This window comes from Amblyomma mixtum, chromosome 3, assembly GCF_055824585.1.
Source record: "Amblyomma mixtum isolate Tamu chromosome 3, ASM5582458v1, whole genome shotgun sequence".
In the NCBI taxonomy this organism is placed as follows: Eukaryota; Metazoa; Arthropoda; class Arachnida; order Ixodida; family Ixodidae; genus Amblyomma; species Amblyomma mixtum.
In genome coordinates this window covers 287735444-287756144 of record NC_143014.1, presented here as the reverse complement: position 1 = coordinate 287756144, position 20701 = coordinate 287735444, and the positions used below count along the sequence as shown (strand labels likewise).

Here is a 20701-nt window from a genome sequence, read left to right as displayed (position 1 = left end):
GCACGGGGCAGGCATCGAGCCCGCGAATTTGTCCGTTCCAGTCGAACGCCCCCCGGGCCCGCCAAGGCAGATCCTCTGTATTCCGATTCATCTCTGAATTCGCCTCGTTTCCGCTTTTGCACCGTCACTGTGCACGTTGTGAACCGGCGGCTAACGGCGGAGGTCCCGAACTCTTAACATCTCTCGGCGAAAAAATCGCACGCTCGCTGTCTGTTTATACTCCTTCCGGTTCCGTCGACGGCGGCCGCGCGGATTCCCCCTTTGTCGTCGGCTGTGCACGTGTCGCCCTTGGCGTCGTGCGCGAGGCCTTCTGGCGCCGTATTCCTGCATATATCCTGCCCGTATATATGTTGGCAAGCGGTGGCCTTTTACGCGCTCGCGTGCGACGAGATGTCCGCGGGGTCTAAAGAGAGCAGCGCGTTGTCTGGCGCGCGCGCTGCCTCGTGCGGAGTATGCAACATGGTTATTAACGCTGAGCAGCGTAAAACTGGCGCCAAAAGGTTTCTCCCTCGGGGCGTGAGGCACGGAAATGATGAGCATCGCCGCTTCGTTCTCAATGTCCGCCTGAGCACGCATGTGAATGTCGCGCCAGTGCTTGCACGATAACCCATGAGCTCGGATGGCGGCGCGCTTGGAACGCACGCATTAAGCAGCTTTCGAGATAGGTGTGGGCTCACGTCATTCGGCATTATTTTCCAGCGAGCTGAGTGAACTGGGACGCGCGCTGCACCCATGGGACTATGGACGAGGAACAGCAGCGGCAGCGAAAGACAGGATGCGCGCTCGCCATCTGCTATTCGGAATGGACTGCAACTTGCAACGCTCTTGGGAGGTATAATGCGTGCGGCGGTCTGTTGACGGTGTATGGCGGATCACGAGTTGCATCTGGTCCCGGCATTTTATTCTTTGAAAGGCGAGGGGGGGGGGGGGTGTAATTACGTAAGAAACCCTATTAGAGGGCGGTCAGCCGGCATAAGCGGTCTTAGGCAACCGCAACGACCGCAGCTGTGCCCATGAATAGCGAAGGTTCGGGCTCGCATGAGTTCGTGCAAAACAAATAAGAACGCACGAAGAGTCTCGCCGTGTGAACGGGGCTGACTGGATTCTGTGCGCACAGTGCTCTGCGCTCCAAGATGAAAATGGGTAGAGGAGGCTGGGGAAAGGGTAGTATATATGAAGTCAACTACGGCATTCAAAACCCGCCGATAGCACAAAAAGGTCTGAACTGTGTGAAGTAGCCTGCTGTGCTCAAATTCAGCAGGCTTAACTCTGAAGAAGGCGACTAACGGGAGAACGGACAGTAGGAAAGCGTCAAATAAAAAATTTGGCCGCAACTCCTCTACCCGCTTCTTCATTTTTTATTTCCGTCTTCAGCCAGTCATCTAAGGACAGCCGGGAGACGCACAAGCACATCGGACAAGCTAGGTGCTAACTGCGCATGCCCAGTGGCAGTGTGCACTAGCCACTGCGCATGCGCAGCAGGCGGCTGGCTTATTCGGTATGCGTGAACGCTTGTACGCAGGCGTTGCGTTAACACACTCTGATTACATCGCCGTCGCTTTCGTGCATACGCTGCGCGCTTCGGTCATGTTTCCTGTCTGGGCTGCAGAAAAAGGCGTAAGGCGCGCGAAATCTTCGAACAATTTCAGACAGTGGAGTTAGATCTTCGTTCTTATCGCTGCAGTCCCTGAGGAAGTTTCGCGCCTTCCGCTCTCTGTGCCCGCCATCGTTATTCTTCGTGTTCCCAGAAAGCGTCTCCGCACGAGCTCTCAATTAACGTGCCTGACAGTCAGTCCATTATCTTCTCTTTCGTGTTAGGTCTGGAGTGCTGCCCGGTAGATGCGGGAAAACCTGTGAGTAAGATGCCTTCCACTGCCTTGGTGCTCGGCACAAAAGGGGTGAAGTATCTGGGAAAATGGGTCTTTTAACCCCCTCCGTGACGACCGAAAGCACGTCAGCGATGGCGCTATTTGACCGAGCTTCCCTCGCACCACTAAGGTAAATAATACTCGTCATCAATTTCGGTTTCATCCTGCTTGATTAAGTCGCCATTACAAATCATGGCGAAGCGCAACATAGCGGTAGAATCACAAAGAAGGAAAAGAAAACAGCACCGAAAGCGATGCCTCCAAAATGGGCTCTCGCAGCTCGTGGTACGCAAAATAGGCGGGCGCCGCCGGACGACGCCAATGGGCGACAGCGCTTCGCGCGCTCCGCGAGCTAACCCCCTCGTTCTCCCTCCCCTGGTCCGGTCCCGTATAATGTATGTATATCTCTGCCCGAGCGAGCAGAGAAAAGAGAGGCAGAGCGGGAGGAGGGCCGACTGGTTTCTTCTTCCGCGCGGATTTCGACATGCCCGCGCCACCTTCTCACAAGCCGCGTGCGTCGCCCGAGAGCGACGGTCGCATCACAGCGCACGCATGCAGCCCGGCCGACGTCTGGCGCGGGATGGAAGAGGTGCCGCGGGGGAGAGGCCGCGCTTATCTCTCCGCCCCGCATGGCGCCGGTCTGGTGGCGGCCTGGTATGTCATGAGGCGACACGCGCCGCGGAGGCTGCAGTCCCACATGTGATGGGCGCGAATCAAATGCGCAGTGGGCAGTACGTACGGGACCGTGGAAACAGGAGGTTTGGGGGGCTTGTTTGAGACGCAGCGAAGGGAACAGTGCGAGAGGAACAAGGTTCAAGAGCAGGGACGTAAGACTAGAGCGAGCTCTATGTCCCTGTCTTGTCTCTGCTCTTGCTTTCTATGATGGAGGCCAAATAATGGTGTGACCATTTTTCCCCGGCAAAGAGCTGCCACCACAATTTTACTAAAAGGACCAGGCAAAGCCTCTAATTACTGAAATTCCTTCTACTTGAGCTATTTCTTCTCTGTTCATGCACAGTTTGCGATTGTAATCACTCGACACTTTATGAATGCTTTCGACAAGTACTGAGAAGTCGGTTTACAGGGATTTAACGTCCCAAAGCGACTCAGGCTATGATGGACGCCGTAGGGAAGGGCTCCGGAAATTTTGACCAACTGGGGTTCTTTTTAACGTGCATTGACATCGCACAGTACACAGAAGTCGGAATCATGCAAATAGATTTTTAGCTTGCTCGCAAACCATGCGCAAGTCAGCTGTGCCATTGATTGATTCATTGACCGATTGATTGATTGATTGATTGATTGATTGATTGATTGATTGATTGATTGATTGATTGATCGATCGATCGATCGATCGATCGATCGCACGAATGAATGAATTCTCGCAATCAGCCGGGAAGCAAATTTGCCACTAATGGGAAATGTCTTCGTTCCAAGAAGAGCAACAAGACCCACAGTACTCTGGCAGTTGAGACATTTTGTGTAGAGGCTGCCTCGTCGCTTCTTACGCAGGTGTTTATTCGACAGAATCCACACGGGATCTCCCGCGGCATGCCGCGATGCGCAGCGCGAATACTGCAACGTAACGGAGGGCAGCCAATTCCACTTACGTCCCAGATTTCTAGATTCTCAAGCTTTTAATACTTTAACCACGTCCCGGCCTTGCCAGGCGGAATAGTTTACTGCGGGTCGAGCAGTGGCCGCATGAGCCGACTGCACGTATATGAGCTTTCAAGCGGCTCAAAGTTGCCAGCACTTCGCCACTGAGCTATACAGCTCGCCTGTTTGATCAGTCGCTTGCTATTTATTAGAAGCAAAATCGACGAGTTTAAACGACTGTCACAACAATTAAATATGGTGGCATGTACTGTCCTTTTCAAAAACAAAAATGCTATCTAGACAAACACAGAGTACAATGAGGTGAACTTGAATGTTTAACATTCAAGGTCAAACACGATCGTTACCGCAGGGCGCGAAGGAACGAACATTTTCATTTCTTCTTTCTCCAGTCTTTCCCAGACCGCCCATGTGTAGCCGCACAGGGCGAATTGATCTGCGGCACCACATCAGTAAAAGTAGCCCCGCCGAATCTATGCAAAAGGAGACTCGACGGAAGCTCTTATACTCGCCCTCTGCGGCATACGGTTGCGTGTGGTGGTAGCCGTTTCTCTCGTCGCAAGCGCCAAGGATAACGGAGTGGCGCATAGGGTGGCCTATCTAAAGGGGCTTTAGGCCTATCACTACACTTGCGCCACCGCGAGCCATGCGGGAGCTTCAAAAAGCTTTTTGCGCATCGCCGTGATTGCGGTCTTTCGCGCTTGCGCAAGGCTCTAATGGCCGGGGCGAATGTGCGCCGAATGCCGCCCTTGTATATAAATGCGGCCGCCGCGAGATGAATGTATCTCCCGCGCCACTCAAGAGCCGGGGGGCGTCTTTGTGGGGAACTTGTCACGGCGTACAGATGAAATCGCTCGCTGCTTGAATTTCGCCGCTCGACTCAACAAACGGTAAAAAGCGTGGCGGCTGAGAGTGGCCCACCGTACAGTTCTATTCTGAGTTGGCAACAGCGCCTCCGTTTGCCGCCGGACAGCGGCTGGGCGTGAAAGAATTTCTATGCTGCATGGCGGCGCATCATCGTGCGGGAAGCTCGCGTTTGTGCGCCGTAAATGCGGGAAGCGTGCGGCGATGACGGCTTCGGCGGAAGCGAGTGGGCGCACGCCTGGAAGCATGGTTGCCACCGGTGAAAACGGAACGGCTCCTGCGTCAAATGAGGATTCGTTGATTTTCACCCTGACCTGCTCCAGTCTCGTGACAGCTCAATTCATATTCCTCAGCCCCGGTTGCTGCCTGGTACGCACGTGAGTCCACAAACTTCTACACCACTGAGCGCCGTGACGGACTGTGCGCTGCAGTGCCTTACTTACGGCAATTAACGGAAAGAAGGTAGTTCACGCCACGTTCATAAGTCTTCAAAAACGCCAGTGTGCTCCGTGCGTGGGGGCCACACTAGGCACACATATTGCGCTACGCAGACCTCGCTTTTTTGACGTCCGAAAGGCGCAGCTGGAAAGAATGGAGACACGAAATATTATACGAGTCACCAGTAAGCTAACAACAAAGTGTATTCTTGCTGGACGCCGCTAGGAAGCGAACTTCATTCAAATGGTGCTTCGATAAGGTGTAGAAATCGGACCCACCTCGTTAGTGAAAGTAATTGGCGCCGCTCATCGGCTGGTGGTATGAAAGCATACTTCGATCATGAGAGACATCACTGAACGCCGCAGCTTGGCAATATTGACCCCAGTGGGTGTAGCTGCGATTTATTCCTGGCTGCGCAGTGACCCTAACAGACACGCGACTGATACAGTTAGTCGTTAGCCAGCTCGACTTTTAAAAGGTGAGGTACGCGCCCAGAAATTTTCGAGGCAGAAATTCGTTAGCAGAGGAGCAGCTGGAGGAAAACGAGATGAGAGAGCTCGATCAACAATATTTGAAAAGGAAGGCCTGCTGTAGTTGGCCACGAACCCAGAGTTGGCGACGATTTGTGTACTATTAAGTGTTCGTAATAAAGGAGTAATTACTCATTGGTATCCACCCGAGCGCAGCCATACGGCTACAAAGGAAAGCTATACAGCTTTCTCAGAAACTTCGTAGTTAAAGAATAATTCGTCCTGGTCCGGGGTTCGAACCCAGGACCACCGCTACACCGGAGCAGTCGCTCTACCAATTGAGCTAACCAGGACGGCAAGCTTATGGTAGGACGAGAGCGAATTGATCAATAACTCGAAGTGGGAGCGGTGTTGGTCAAATGTTTAGGGGAATCCCCCAAGGTGGAGTAGATTTGTAATAAGGGAGTAATTACTCATTGGCATCCACCCGAGCGCAGCCATACGGCTACAAAGGAAAGCTATACAGCTTTCTCAGAAACTTCGTAGTTAAAGAAAAATTCGTCCTGGTCCGGGGTTCGAACCCAGGACCACCGCTCGGATAGTTCTTTATCGGATAGTTCTTTTTTTTTCAAGAAACAGGTTTCATATATGATTTAATACAGCGCCTCAGTAATTTCTAATTGCGTTAGTTAAGCCAGCTGTTGGCTGTATCGCGGGAGGCTACTAAATTACGTATAGCTTTTTGTATTTACAAGGGTGGACCTTTCTAGTTCTTCTTGAACTAGAAATGAACATTTCTTGAACTTTCTGTTTCTAAATTTTTTTTATCCTGGTTTTCCCGAACGAAATTTCTCGCAGTTGGAAGGGTGGGGGGAGCCTCCCCCCTTAAATCCGCCACTATATAGGACAGAGACGATCGCCCGACTGCCGCCTCTTGCATGTATGCTCCCACGGGCAGGCTTCCGACTCGCCTCGCAACCGCACCTTAGTGTAAATTGGTAAATTGGGTTTTGAGGAAAGGAAATGGCGCAGTATTTGCCTCACATATCTCCGCGGACACCTGAACTGCGCCGTAAGGGAAGGGAGGAAAGTGGGAGTGAAAGAAGAAAGCGAGAAAGGGGTGCCGTAGTGGAGGTCTCCGGAATAATTTCGACCGCCTCGGGATCTTTAACGTGCACTGACATCGCACAGCACACGGGCGCTTTTTGCGTTTCGCCTCCATCGAAACGCGGCCGCCGCGGTAGGGTTCGAACTCGGGTACTCCGGCTCGGTAGACGAGCGTCTTAACCAGTGCATCTTTTTAAAATCTGAATCCCAGCAACGCATTCCCGGGAATCTGTGTCAACTCCCCGGTGACAGATTCTGCGGCCTATACGAGCGAATGGCGGCGAACGAAGGAAGCGACTGGCGCGCGATCACCGCGGAGCTGCCCGCGGCTGCCATGTGCCTCGGGGAGCTCCCGCGTAATAAGGCGGGAGGCGCGCGTCGGTCCGTGCCCCGCAGCGATACAGAAGCAGCAGCAGCGGCCGAGGCGAACAGATGTTTTGGGAAGTACTGCGTCCGAAGGCCGCCGACTAATTCGCCCGCCGAGATGGGATCGCAAGGACGCGCCCCAGCGCAGGAGAGGCGCCGGAGCCAAGGCGCCGCCGCATGCAGTGCGCGTATACTGCGAGTACGACGGCGGATCCGCGGCGCGCCAATGGAAAAGCGGAGAAGCGAGGGAAAAAAAAGTGTGCCGCGCGCGCTGCCGCTTGCGAGTGCGCATTGTGCGCGCGCTCCCCTCGCCGCCTAGTTGGACCCGACGCGCATCGGACGCTTACGATCATCTGGTAGCTTGTATACGCATGCGGTAGCGCGATTAAACGAATAAAGACGGTAGTGATACCCCGTGCACAGGTGCAAGCGTGGAATTAGGTGTTAAATTTTTCTTTGGTCCTTTTTTTTCTGCATTGCCAGCTCAGCCATGGAGTTATTTCACGCCATATCTCATCCGCGTCACAAAGCTGTCACCGCAATACCTTGCCCCGCAGTTCGCTGCCGCACGCACACCACACTCGCGACGCAACCGCACTACCGCGCTGTGCGAGCCTCTGTTCTGGCTGCTCCGCCGAGAGACCCGCATATTTGTTGCATTTAAATTTATTGATTTATTTCTGAAGTGCTGCTAAGGCTAAGTCGAAGCACGGAGGGCGTACAGCTAGGAGCAATATGAGAGGGAACATGGAAGCGCGTGTCCGTATCGGCGGCGTAGGCGCCTGCCCCGTAAGCATGGTCGCCTGCTCTTCCCGCACATGCCGCCCTTTTTATGTGGGTGACAGCGCTCTGCGGAGCAGGGAAGCCACGCTCTCCCGTGTTCACTGCTTCTGCCTGTACACGTCAGCGAAATAACAAAGAAGCAACACTGCAAAAAGCACCCACAGCAGTAGCTGGCTAGACCACACACGGGGCAACTCTATAGGTCGCTGATTCCAATCTGTCATTAGCGCAAAAAAAAAAAAAAGGAAATGATAAGTCTGTTTTAGCCAGTTTGGGGATGTGTGAGAACTCGTGTGGTGATTCCGAGTTTTTCTTCCGGACAGCGGCGTTAAATATATTGCGAGGCCCAGACCGAGTTTGCTATATAGAAGGAGAGAAATAAATTCTAATAACTTTTTCCTCCGTGCTCGCCGCATTCAGTTTTAGTAATGTTCGTTATACAGGTGGGTCTTTTCATATTGATTAAAGACCAACCTAACTTTTATTCTCTGTATCTGTCCGGCATTTTTTATGGCATACTCGATATACGGGTCTCGCACTACGCATGCATGCTCCAGTTTAGGTCCAAGTATCAAAAAATTCGAAAGTAGCTTAATGTTAGAAGCGGAAGTTTCTCTTAAACAGCACACTTTGCGAAAGCGGAAGAGCAATTACGACTAATATGCAACTTCCTAGACAGGTTGCTCGTTATAGTTACACTTGACCGTAAATAGTGGGATGCTTGATCAAGAGGCAAAAAACCTAATTTACGTGTGTAATTATGTGATATTTTTTTTTCAGGTTATCGGAAGATGCACGCTTTTGCTAGCATTTATAACCATGTTCCATTGGCCGTATCACTTCAAAACACTGTTCGCAGCAGCGCCTCGGACATTTTGATTACCACAATTCGTAACTTCTCCGGATAAAACACAATCGTCGGCTAACAATCTGGCATGGACGGATGGGCTAGCCACTTGAACAATATCATTCGTACAAAAGATTAAGGAGGGGGCTTGATACGCCTCCATGTCAAACACCGGATGTAACTGGAAGAGAGTTCTAACTTTCCCCACCCTCGTCAACAAACTGTCTGCGGTCGTTTAAGTACGCTGTCCTCCACGTTACAAAACTATCCGGAATACCAACTTCAGTTTTAATGCGAGAGCATTACTTGCTTCATTGTACGAAGACGCCGCCGTCATCACAAACCTGTGGCCAAAACGCGGCACGCAAATGACGTCATCACCCCTCCTGAAACAATAGGCCGCCGGCGTCTCCACCGCCACGTACCTCAAAGCGCGATTGAGGTGTCCATTTACCCAGGAAGCCAGTTATGCGCCTTTCCTTTACTCATAATCAACGGAGTCTGAACCTTCCGCTGGTTTTTAGAAAAGGAAACCCGCATGACTGCTTCAGTTTGTAGGTGGACGCCATCGCCTACACACAGCGGGATTGAGGTGCCCCTGATCCAGTGAGCCAGTTACACTAGCTCTCGCATTTACATAAGAATTGCTTACATGCTCCCATAATTTTTTACAGTTAGTTTATTGCGAAAAACATTATGGAACGCTTTCCCGAAACCCACAAAATTGCATTGAATTAGTCGTTAATGTCTAGACAATTATATTTGTCAAGACATATCTACACTACTTTCGTCGTGTCGTTGTATATATAGTCTTGCGAGGCTGACAGGTTCTTTTTTTCGTCTCACAACAGAAGCAGAGCAGTTGAAACTATATACGACCTATACCGCAGATAGTTGAAACTAGCGATAACCTATTACAGCTTGCCTGTTGGCATATGAGAAAAAAACAAAGTTGCCAGCGACGCAGACCTTTTGACATGGAAGCTGTAGACGCCAGGAAAAGGAGCTGCTAAAAAGTACACCAGCTACACCTTCTCTGCTTCACCTTGATGTAGTGGTCTCACCTAGCAACAAGATCATGGCGAGAGACCTATATATACCTCAAATCAACATCGACTTAGAACAAGAAAATCTGATGATCCATAACTACAGCGCAAACGACAGGACAGAGATGAAGAAGGGACACCACACAGCGCTGACTCACAACTAAAGTTTATTGGATGCCAGAAGGTATAAATACCTCCCTGGGGGCCAGAAAGAATGCAGTCCACACTTACATGCGTGACTGACATAATAGTGTACCAGTCATATGCCGCCAAGCAAATCACATGCGCGAGAATACAATATAAGCAGTGACAGAATACAATATAATCAGTGAGCAAGCACTTGTCAATATTCGCAATCAAGGTATCTTCTTTCTTTTTCTGACAACGCGACAGATGAAGCACTGATGCATTCTTCCGAGAGCCTACCTATTAAGTGAGCTTCAATGATCTCCCTTGCTAACGAGTCACGGTTCTTTTCTAACACTGCACTTTCCTGATAGTTTGGCGCACAGACGTAGGTGTCATCGTCATCTTCATTGCCTTTGCAGTGCCTGCAATGTTTCGCCACGTGGCCAGAGATAGCGACACGGGAGACATTATACTCATGCTCTCTGAGTCTTTCGTTAAAACATCGGCCGGTTTGGCCGATGTATCGCTTACCACAAGACAGTGGCAGCGAATATATCACCCCTTCCTGGCAAGGCACGAACTGCCCCGTGCTGTTAAGCCCATCTTGCCGTTTTCATCAGCTCACTCCAAGCTGGTGAAGAGAGCAATTGTACATACCGTTTTTAGCAACACAGTCAACAAATCCTGTGAACACAGGTTGAAGCATAGCTTCAGCAACCAAGTAGACCGCCTGGCAAAGGCAGGCTACCCGTCTGAATTATTAGTTTCCGTGGCAGGAAAACTACTGGAAAAGTTAAAATCAAAAGGAAATAGTAAATGTACGAAAGAGACGAAGAAAAGGAAGATTGTTGTGCTGCCGTATCTTCACAAAGTGTCGCACAATCTGAAAAGAATCGGAAAACATGCAGGCGTTGATGTCGTCTTTTCGGCGCCCAAACGACTGTCCACCCTGATTAAGAATGTCAATTCAGAGATTAAAGAATCGCGCAAGTGCCCGATAAAGCACGCAAAACAGTTCGTGCCTTGCCAGGAAGGGGTGATATATTCGCTGCCACTGTCTTGTGGTAAGCGATACATCGGCCAAACCGGCCGATGTTTAAACGAAAGACTCAGAGAGCATGAGTATAATGTCTCCCGTGTCGCTATCTCTGGCCACGTGGCGAAACATTGCAGGCACTGCAAAGGCAATGAAGATGACGATGACACCTACGTCTGTGCGCCAAACTATCAGGAAAGTGCAGTGTTAGAAAAGAACCGTGACTCGTTAGCAAGGGAGATCATTGAAGCTCACTTAATAGGTAGGCTCTCGGAAGAATGCATCAGTGCTTCATCTGTCGCGTTGTCAGAAAAAGAAAGAAGATACCTTGATTGCGAATATTGACAAGTGCTTGCTCACTGATTATATTGTATTCTGTCACTGCTTATATTGTATTCTCGCGCATGTGATTTGCTTGGCGGCATATGACTGGTACACTATTATGTCAGTCACGCATGTAAGTGTGGACTGCATTCTTTCTGGCCCCCAGGGAGGTATTTATACCTTCTGGCATCCAATAAACTTTAGTTGTGAGTCAGCGCTGTGTGGTGTCCCTTCTTCATCTCTGTCCTGTCGTTTGCGCTGTAGTTATGGATCATCAAAAACACCAACTCGCCCAACAAATGCTTTTGTCGAAGAAAATCTGATATAATGCGAAATGAATTGTCGTTTGCTACTAATACCACCTTGATTATCTGCTTTACTTTGACACAAATAGTTCAAGCTAGGAGCAAACTGTTCCACGCAAATTAAGTTAGGAGGGTGGAATTTCAAATATTTACGGGATGAGCACAAGCATATCGGTAGAAATGTGGTGGTATCTGTCACGCAAACTAGCAGGGTAGTTATGTATAGTAGATTACCTACTAGCATAGATGCAGTCAGCGGCACGTGAATGCCGTCCTGAGTCCCAGAAAGAATAGTGTGGTGGCACCAGCGAGTTCGGAAAGTGCCTTGCAAACAGTATACGCCACGAGCTCGGAATGTTGCTTGAGGGGCAACTCCGCGAATGGGTGCTGCGCCTGCGAGCGTTCCATATGTTTCACTTCCAGCGAAGAAGATTGCCCGCCACTATCTTCATGTTTACGCAGCCTCTTGGCTGTCGATATGGGACCGTAAACCATTTTAAAACACCCCGTGCCTCTGTAAATCTTCCATGCCCTTTTCAAAACATTAGTTTTCGGAATTGTTTTTGTATAACCGCCGCCATGCGGCCATTGTTTCTATGTAATTGTTGCAAGCATTTCTGAATCACGCAGATTTCCGCATTTTTTATTCGTTGATGCAGTGACGTGACATATCGGTATGTCCATGACTCCGTTATGAACCACTTAAACATAAATTGTAAATTGTAAATCGGTGTGCTAACGTCTCGAATAGGATTCATTTAGTCCACCCGGGGTTCTTAAGCGCGCGCCGGCATAGTGCAGCACACCTGAGTTTTCGTATTTAGGCTCACTGAAATACAGCCGCGGCCGGGGTCGAACCCGCATTATTGGGATCAGCAGCCGAACGCCAAAGCCACTGAGTCACCGCGGCGGGTCGTTTAGTCGTGCCTTACTTTTACCATGCGAAAGCTGTGATTAAGCACCACCTTTCTGGAGTACGCATAGCAATCTCAGAATTTGTCGACGCGGGCTCATATAGTCAGCTTGATTTCTGAAGCTGTTTTCAAAGGGCGACAAAGATTCGACATCTTCATGCATCTTTACCTCTGCTTTATTTTCGTATTTTCTGGCTCTTCGTACGGCCCCAAACGCCTGCTCTTTCTTTTTAGTACACAAAGCGTTTTATATGGTTACATAAAAGCTTTCCCCTCTCCGCGCTCTCGGTGTGCATTTCCCCCCATTCGATCATTTTTTTTTCGACTGTCTGTCCGCACAGGTGCCCCTGTACAAAGGCCAGTCTACACCTGCTCTGCACTAGCGGTTCACCTGTACACAGGTGTACGTGTAGGACGCCAAACGCAGCGAAACGGAGCAGCGTTCCCAATACAGACAGCGCGTGACACCCGAACTACAGTCCATATATATATATATATATATATATATATATATATGGACTGTAGAGCAGGTGTAGACTGGCCTTTGTACATATATATATATGGACTGTAGTTCGGGTGTCACGCGCTATATGTATTGGGAACGCTGCTCCGTTTCGCTGCCAGAAATTGATAAACAGGATTTAATTCACGACGTTTCGGCTGGAGGACCCTCGAAAAAGGCTGGTCCTCCAGCCGAAACGTCGTGAATTAAATTCTGTTGTTTTTCAATTTCTGGTGACTTTATCTTATATTGATCAAATCAGCTGCGAAGAAATCAGCTTTGGTTATATATATATATATATATGCGAAATTGGAAACGCTTCATTTAGGTAGACATTTTAGCGAGTCTAGGTTTCGGACACAGCCTGTCCTTTCTTGAATCTTGAGAACGGACAGGATTTGCGCGAAACGTCGACTCCCAATAAATGTCTGCCAAATGAAGCGTTTCCCAATTTCCCATTATATATATAGATAATTCGGTTGACACACGGTAGAAAAACTACAACTTTATTCTAACATTTCGACCAGGGTCTGGCCTTCGTCAGAGAGACCACTCTGACGAAGGCCAGACCCTGGTCGAAACGTTAGAATAAAGTTGTTGTTTTTCTACCGTGTGTCAACCGAATTACGTTTATGTTCTACCGGATCCATCCGATCTTCACCCCCTTCTATATATATATATATATATATATATATATATATATATATATATATATATATATATATATATATATATATATATATATATATATGTATATACGTGTGTGTGTGTGTGTGTGTGCGTGTGCGTGCGTGCGCGTGCGCGTGTGTGTGTGCGCGTGCGCGTGCGTGCGTGCGTGCGCGCCTTCAGCGTGCACGTCTCGGACGCCGTTCGTGACCCCCCGTCGGTTCGGCTGGATCCCCGCGCCGACATTTGAATGCGAAAACAGCGGGAGCACGTTTGGCGGGCCATCTGCGCTTTCCGGCCGGCAATTACTGGCGGCGCTCAATGCCACCACCGAAGCGACCACTCTCGTGCGCGTCTCCGCAGCGCCGCACAGCCGTACACGCCACCACACGACGACGACGGAACGGGACACGTCGCCTGAACAGCTCGGGGCACACCTGCTGACCAAATGAGCGGCGGCCCATTGTTTCATTTGCATTGCGGACGCAGGGCAGCCTCCCTTCGCCCCGCTGTCCGTCCGGCGCCGCTGTGGCGCGTGACGTCTCGTCCGCCGGAGGGATTAAGGTTGAAATTAGGAAGGGCAAGTCGTGCTTGGGAAGACGCACACTTTGTTCCCCCCGCCTGCCCGTTTGAAGGGCCGGGAGGAGAGACAGGTAATGCACGCGGCCACTCAAGCGACGAGGCCATTCGAGTACCGTCTGCGTCACTTCTCTTATTTCCCTCTATACCCCTACATCTGTACTTAATCCAGCGCATCGAGCCTTAAACTGCACACGGGGGGCTTCAGTGCTCCGGTGAACAGCATAGCAGCGAAATTGGAGCGGAGAAAGAGAACGGTCCTGCCTTCGGCTGCTAAGACACATTTCTGAAAAATATTTCGTATTGCGGGCTCATTTCACGAAGTGTCGCCTTGATCGACAATTGCTAGCCGCGGGTGTATTACCAACGCGTCGGAAGTTCTCATAGAGCTTCTGACACGGCCAGTTCCTGTGGACGAGCAGCTTGCGCCGCCAAACGCTGTGTACGCAGTCGCTGCATCGCGCAAAGATGGATTAGACGTCGTATTCGCAAAGCTTACCTAGCGTACGTGCGATTCGCCATCGGCCGTTTCCTTTTTTTTTTTTTCCAAGTGCGCTCTGCTAGTCTCGCGGCGTTTTCAAGCTGGAGAAGCGTCGTGACGATGTAATGGGTTTTATTTTAAATTCCGTGAAACGGCGCACCTTGAGCCAGCTTCTCCATTAAGTACACGAATGAGTCACTCAACAAACCGTGTTTTATTGCGAAAGCAATACTAGTTGCACTTTCAGCCCGTCGCGTAGCGAGGCCGGTTGCTACCATATTAGCATATTGGATTGGATTGCATTGGATTGGATTGTATAACCGATGCACCACCACAAGTCTAACCACAAGCACCACCACCAGCTACACTACCAGCTGAACCATGGCGTAGCTACGGATATTGCTTTCGCAATTACAGGGCTTAACCAAGCTAAGCAACAGCCATTTTTTATTTCTCTTTTTGCGCGGAATCATACGAAACGGTAATGAATACTGCAGACACTGAAGACGAAACCGTTTCGAATTTGGCAGGTCTAAGCAGCGCGTAGTGGACGCTGTCTCAAGCGAAACCAAATTTCTAACAATTCATCCCCCTGATAAAGTATGCACGCGGCCAGCTGCGGGCAGTAACGCGCCATTAGCGCTGAAACGCTCGTAACTCATTTGGGAATCCAAGCCGCACGAGGCTACTGCCAGCTGGCGCACGATCCCTCGTCAAAGGCGGCCGCGGGCACTTCCTCCAGAGGACAGCAGTGTAAGGTGTCCTCTTTGCATATCTCTGCGCCAAGCGGCTCGCCTCCGCTCATAGCCGGTTATCCACTTTTTTTTTTTCCTCAATTCTCTTTCTCGAAGACTGCGCTAATGGTCTTCTCCCAGCAAAGGGAAGCGACACATTTCATTTCGCAGACGCACCTAACGCCAGCGGCGCTTTTCCTCGACTTGACCAGAACAAATCCCCGCTCGCACATCGATATACCAGCGCTGAAACCCGCCGATGCGCAATCGTCAAATGAAGCAGTATAGGCGCACCAAAAGCGTAAGAGGGCTTTTGGAGCATCCTAAAGTGATGCGCGTCCTACGCATACCTTTGAGATGAAAACACAGAGAGAACGGACGTGGATCGAGGGGGAAAAAAAGCCAAGGAATAAAACAACTTTTGTTGGTGGGGTTTCTTTTCTTTCTGTATTGAAAAAAAAAAATACTGACAGAAATTTTATACTTTTCCACCAAAGGAGGATTCAGTACAACAGCAAAGAGAAGAAAAAAAAAGACACACGACGAAAATGTCGCTTGAGAGCTCTGAGGGCTATGGCATAATTTTTATCAGTTACCTATGTCCCGGAAACATCTTATTGAAAATTTTCTGAAAGCAAATAGGGAACATGTTTGGAAGTTAGCACGCGAGTTTCGAGCTCGCACGAAAGGAAGGTGACTTGAAAAAGGCAGGGCCTCTATTCTGCATTGCAATATTCGAAGCATACGAAGCATACTAATTTAGTCGGTCAGCTTCTTGTCTACGCAGTTATCACTGCACTCATTTCGGCACAATAATAGTACCGTAGCGCAGACATACCTTAAATATGGTAAATCTGCGCGGGCACCTAAACACACCATTTAATCTTTAGCTCGTAAAAAGCAGGCACGTGCAGTGGCGTCGTTTTATCCCTACCAAGATCCTGTAGTCTGCACAGGCATGCATCCAAGGGGGTGCCCAAAGACCCCGCCCCAAAAATCGGGCTTACCGCCGCCTCCTCACATCCCAATTCTCTTGGCAGTGCTTCCCAGTAAGTGCACCCCCCCCCCCCCCCCCCCCCCCTGCTCTGTACAAGAAATTACTTTGGGCCTCTCGAAACGAAACTGAACGAATGTGAGATACAGTAAATGTAACTGTAAATAGTTCCCCCCCCCCCCCCCCACCCCTAAAAAAATAAACGTCACCTCGACTCCTCCACACTAGCTGCTAATGAAGTCCATCATTCCTTACTTGCTCGTGGACTAAACTGGATTCTCAGCTCCCAAACGAAAACAGACACGTTATCATCGTTAAAAAAAATTTGAAAGCGATTTCTACGTAACCCCCCCCCCCCTAAAAAAAACAGATTAAAAAAAAAACAGATACCACAACCATCCGTAGCCGTTGCTCTTGTCTGTGTGCGTTTTCATGTTCTCAAACATGCAACGCGCTGTATAGAGCCGAACTGCCAGTATTCTGGTAAACTCCCGGCAACAAAGCAGCCGGGAATATCTGAGTTCGGACAAATGTGCTAGAGAACAACGTTGATCAGTTCTGCTGACCGTTGGGTCTATTCATAAATAAAAGATTTACGGGCATTTCCTGCCTAAACTTCCTGAAAACAGCCAGGGTGGTCCCATTATATAAATCTGGAGATGTGAGTATTCCAACCAGCCAACAACCTATACTATCTATCAATCAATCAATCAATCAATCAATCAATCAATCAATCAATCAATCAATCAATCAATCAATCAATCAATCAATCAATCAATCAGCCTTTTATTTTCTCTATATTAGAGAAGGAGACAGGACTAAAAGCTTGAAAGCTTGACAGAGGTCCTGCCCCCTTTTTTCACGCTGGCATTGCAACAGGCAAGCGGCAATAAACTCTGCGCTATACATTATAGCACAAAAGAAAATAACACACCTTGAAAAAAAAAGCAAAAAGTACCAACACAAAAATACATGCAGCGTCATGACACAAACTTGTTCAGAAAAAATTTCTTAATAACGGTATTTGAATGCTGGAAAGGGTCAAACATTTCTTTGTTTAAGTTATTTAATAGCACTGGCAGCGTATACGAGATAGATTGTTGTGAGTAGGAACTAGCCACATTTCTTTATTTCTGGTTTGTGGAATATGGGTGTTTTTTGCAAGTTCTGCCAAATTACCAACATAATTTTCATTGTTCCGCGAAGCACTTTTGAAACTCATTAAAAGTCTGTGTTCGTGTAAAGCTAAGACTGGCAGGATTTCATATTTTAAAAAGAGGTCACTCGTAGGGAAACAATACGGAACACCAGCAATACATCTCACAGCTCTTTTTTGGAGAAGATGTAACTTGGTCATGTTCGTGATGCCAGTGGTACCCCAAACGATAATGCAGTATTGTAAGAGAGATAGAATTAAGGAACTACATAGAACTACATGACGGAAGCCAACAGTAACCGAAACCAACGAACACAGGGGCTGTTCTTTGTTCTTAATTTGTGGTGTTCATCGATGGGAGATTAATGTGGTAGTTATTTTTATTATTCTTTTAAAGATAAATGTTTATAAAGCACAAAAACAACCATGTGCCGCCGGTGGGATACGAACCCACGACCTGCGAATTTCGCGTTCGGTGCCCTACCAACTGATCTCTGCGACGGCTGGCCAATGTTCTGCATTCTGGGGTATTTATGTGCAGTGCAAGCGAACCTTGGGAGTGTTCACCAGCGCCAGCCTCGTCCATAGCGGCGGACGTACACGTCTTCTTTTACCGCGAGAACCACGTAGGAACGTGATCGAGCGGCGAGGGCGGAAGCTGTGCGAGAACTCTCGCTTCCTATGGCATCAAGACTGCCAGATTCGAGGCCTTCGTTATCTATTGAGCAGACAAGGGAAGGGAAAAGGTTGACTCGTTATGACATACATGACGACAGCCGAGGAGCACAAGGTATGTTTTTTATTCTTAATTTGTGGTGTTCATCAATGGGAGATTAATGTGGTAATTATTTTTATTATTCTCCCAAATTAATCTCCAAATGATGAACCCCACAAATCATAAAAATAAAACATCCCCTATGCTTCTTGGTTTCGGTGGCTGTTCATGTATTAGTCATAACGAGCCGCTCTTTTCCCTTCCCTTTTCTGCTCAATATCCGCATATGTGCTGCTCATAGCTGCTTTGAAGAGCTTAATTCTGTGTAGCTAATCCCATATCTCGGTGAACATATGGAATTATTGACTCCAGCAATGCGGCTTTATTAACAAATGATCAGGTTCCACAATTGTCTTTACATTGCGTGATGTAATCCACTCACCCCTACATAATCAGAGAATAGTAATCGCGAGTTTTCTTGATACGATGAACGCCTATTAGATACGGTATACTATTATGTGCTATGTAAATAAGCCGGAATGTTGGTGTATCAGAAAGGAGGCTCCCGTTTTTTTTTCCTTTTATACTCCACCTCTTTATTCGCAAACTAAGAGTCGTAATAAGTAATTTAAGCTCAGCACACGGAAGCACTGGCTATAAAATGTCCCAGGAAGCCATACTGCTCTTAATTTAACCTCGATTGCCGCAACAAATATCCCCCGAAGCAGATGGCACTCCATTTATACTTAGATGCCGTTGTGGTCCCATGGTTGTAACAGAAACAAAAATCTTACCTCGTTCTTAGAAAACATAGCAACGTTAAATAATGAGAACGCAAAGTAAGCCGCACTGCAGCTCGGTGAAAAGTATTTTTGCAGCACGATATTTTTTTGGCCAATCGGTAATCGAGGAGCGGTTGGATGCAAGGCTTCGCAGTGGACGACACAAAATGCTTCGAACATGCCCAATCGGCATTACCACAGACAGCGTCGCATATCTCCTAGACAGAGCCATAATTGCATACATTCTCCACCGCATTCGCTGCAGGCGGAAGAACAAGGAACGAGGTATAAAGAAAGACGGCATATACATATCGTTCGCGCGAAGCGCGTGCGGGCCCCGCTCAGAGACAAACGCGCCCATTGGTGGGCAATCCTCGGGACGGACTCGCAGCACGCTCCGTAGCCGCGGCGATCGGCCGCGAGAACGGAGGCCATTACAGAAGGGCCGCAATTCGCGGGCCCCCGAGACGCCCGACCCGGGGACCAAACGGCCATTTGTCGGCCCATTCCCGCGCGCGCGCGCTCTCGGCATGCTCCGCTGCCTCTGCATGGTTCACGCGCTCACGCCGGGCCCATAGCTGGGCGGACAGCGGGAAGAGCCGCCATAACGACCCCCCTTTCTTAAGGAGCATCCGTATAGTAAACGAATGATGGGGCGAAAGCGAATGGCGACAACGACGAGCGCCTAAGCCTCGGTGAAGAACGCGGTCGCTGAGCGGGGCATGGGACAGTGCGCAGCGACGACCAGCGAGCGGTAGCTGAAAAAAAAAGGAGCGCCTTCGTAACGCGGAGCAACGCAACAGCGTGCATGACGGTAATAGTGCTAGCTCGTATTCCGCTCATTCTTTTTTGTTTATGTACTTTTCAACACGGCTGCTGCTGCGCGGATTATGTGACAGAGAGCCCACATGCGCCGAAACGGCTTTGAAACGTCTTTGCTTCTGAAAACGGCTGCGCAAGAAGGGCTGTGAGGCAGATGGCGCTGCCCCCGACCAGCGCCTCCATACTGTTCATACTATACGCTTCAGGAGTTAGCCCTCACTGCTTGCCCGTGGCCGGAAGTAAAGTAGTTCCCTCCCCTTCCCGCACACCTTATATTCTGAAAGCGCATCGTCTTTCCACACTGCCAAAGCTGTGAGTAATCTCTGTTCCTTCTGGGACGTAACATAAGCAGATTTCTCAGCCGCGCCACTGAAGCTCATATCTGAACGGCGGTAGCAACTCACTCGTTGCGCGTCTCGGGCGTCTCTCAGATGTGTGCGCACGGGAACTCCCACTTCCGAACGAAATTCTCTCCACTAGCGGCAATTAAGCGCCGAAAGCCGACGCCTACAGTTCGGTCGACAAAGCCTTAAGATCTGCCGTAAAATCGCGCACCCGTATCGTCGGAATCGGCTGCAAACGCGATTTCTCCGGCTGACGAAGGTTTTGCTAGCCATCACAACCGCCGCTATATGAGCCTTGCAATTCGCTCTGGGTGTCTGCTGGAGTGATTTTATCGACTTCTCTCTCTTCTATTCGGCGAGCCGCACGCCAAAGAACGGGGACATGACAGAAACCACTGGCTGTGAGTCCTGCCTCTCAAGAGTGGCGAAAAAAAACAACGTATTTTGCGATTTGGTTAACGGCGCTTTCTATCGCAGTTTGCAGCGAGCACGTTTTATCCTGCCTCCCGAACTTCGCTTTGGATCAGATTCAGTGAAAAAGTAGCTAGCCGTGCGTCAATTTTCGATTGGGCTGCTTTCGGCCACTCAAAATCCGGTTCGCCAATACCTCTTGCCGAAACCAAGTTGGAATTATATTCGGTCCGAGTTCAGGCAAACAAAGAAAAAAAGAGGAAAGAAGAGTAGAAAGGCCTGTTTCCGTTGGCCGCACTTTCAGCAAGTCAGTCGCAGTGTTGCGCACTGGTCAAACACATGGAGGAACTGGGCCAGAACCGGGCGGGACTGCACGTATCGAACAATCCTCGGCATTGTTT

General features: G+C 49.3%; 1 protein-coding gene across 1 annotated transcript in view; it reads right to left on the bottom strand.

Annotated features, from left to right (window-relative positions):
* LOC149355099 (bone morphogenetic protein 2-like) overlaps positions 1–20701 on the bottom strand; it is a 352606-nt gene that overhangs the window by 312637 nt on the left and 19268 nt on the right. The gene's annotated exons all lie outside the window — the stretch shown is intronic.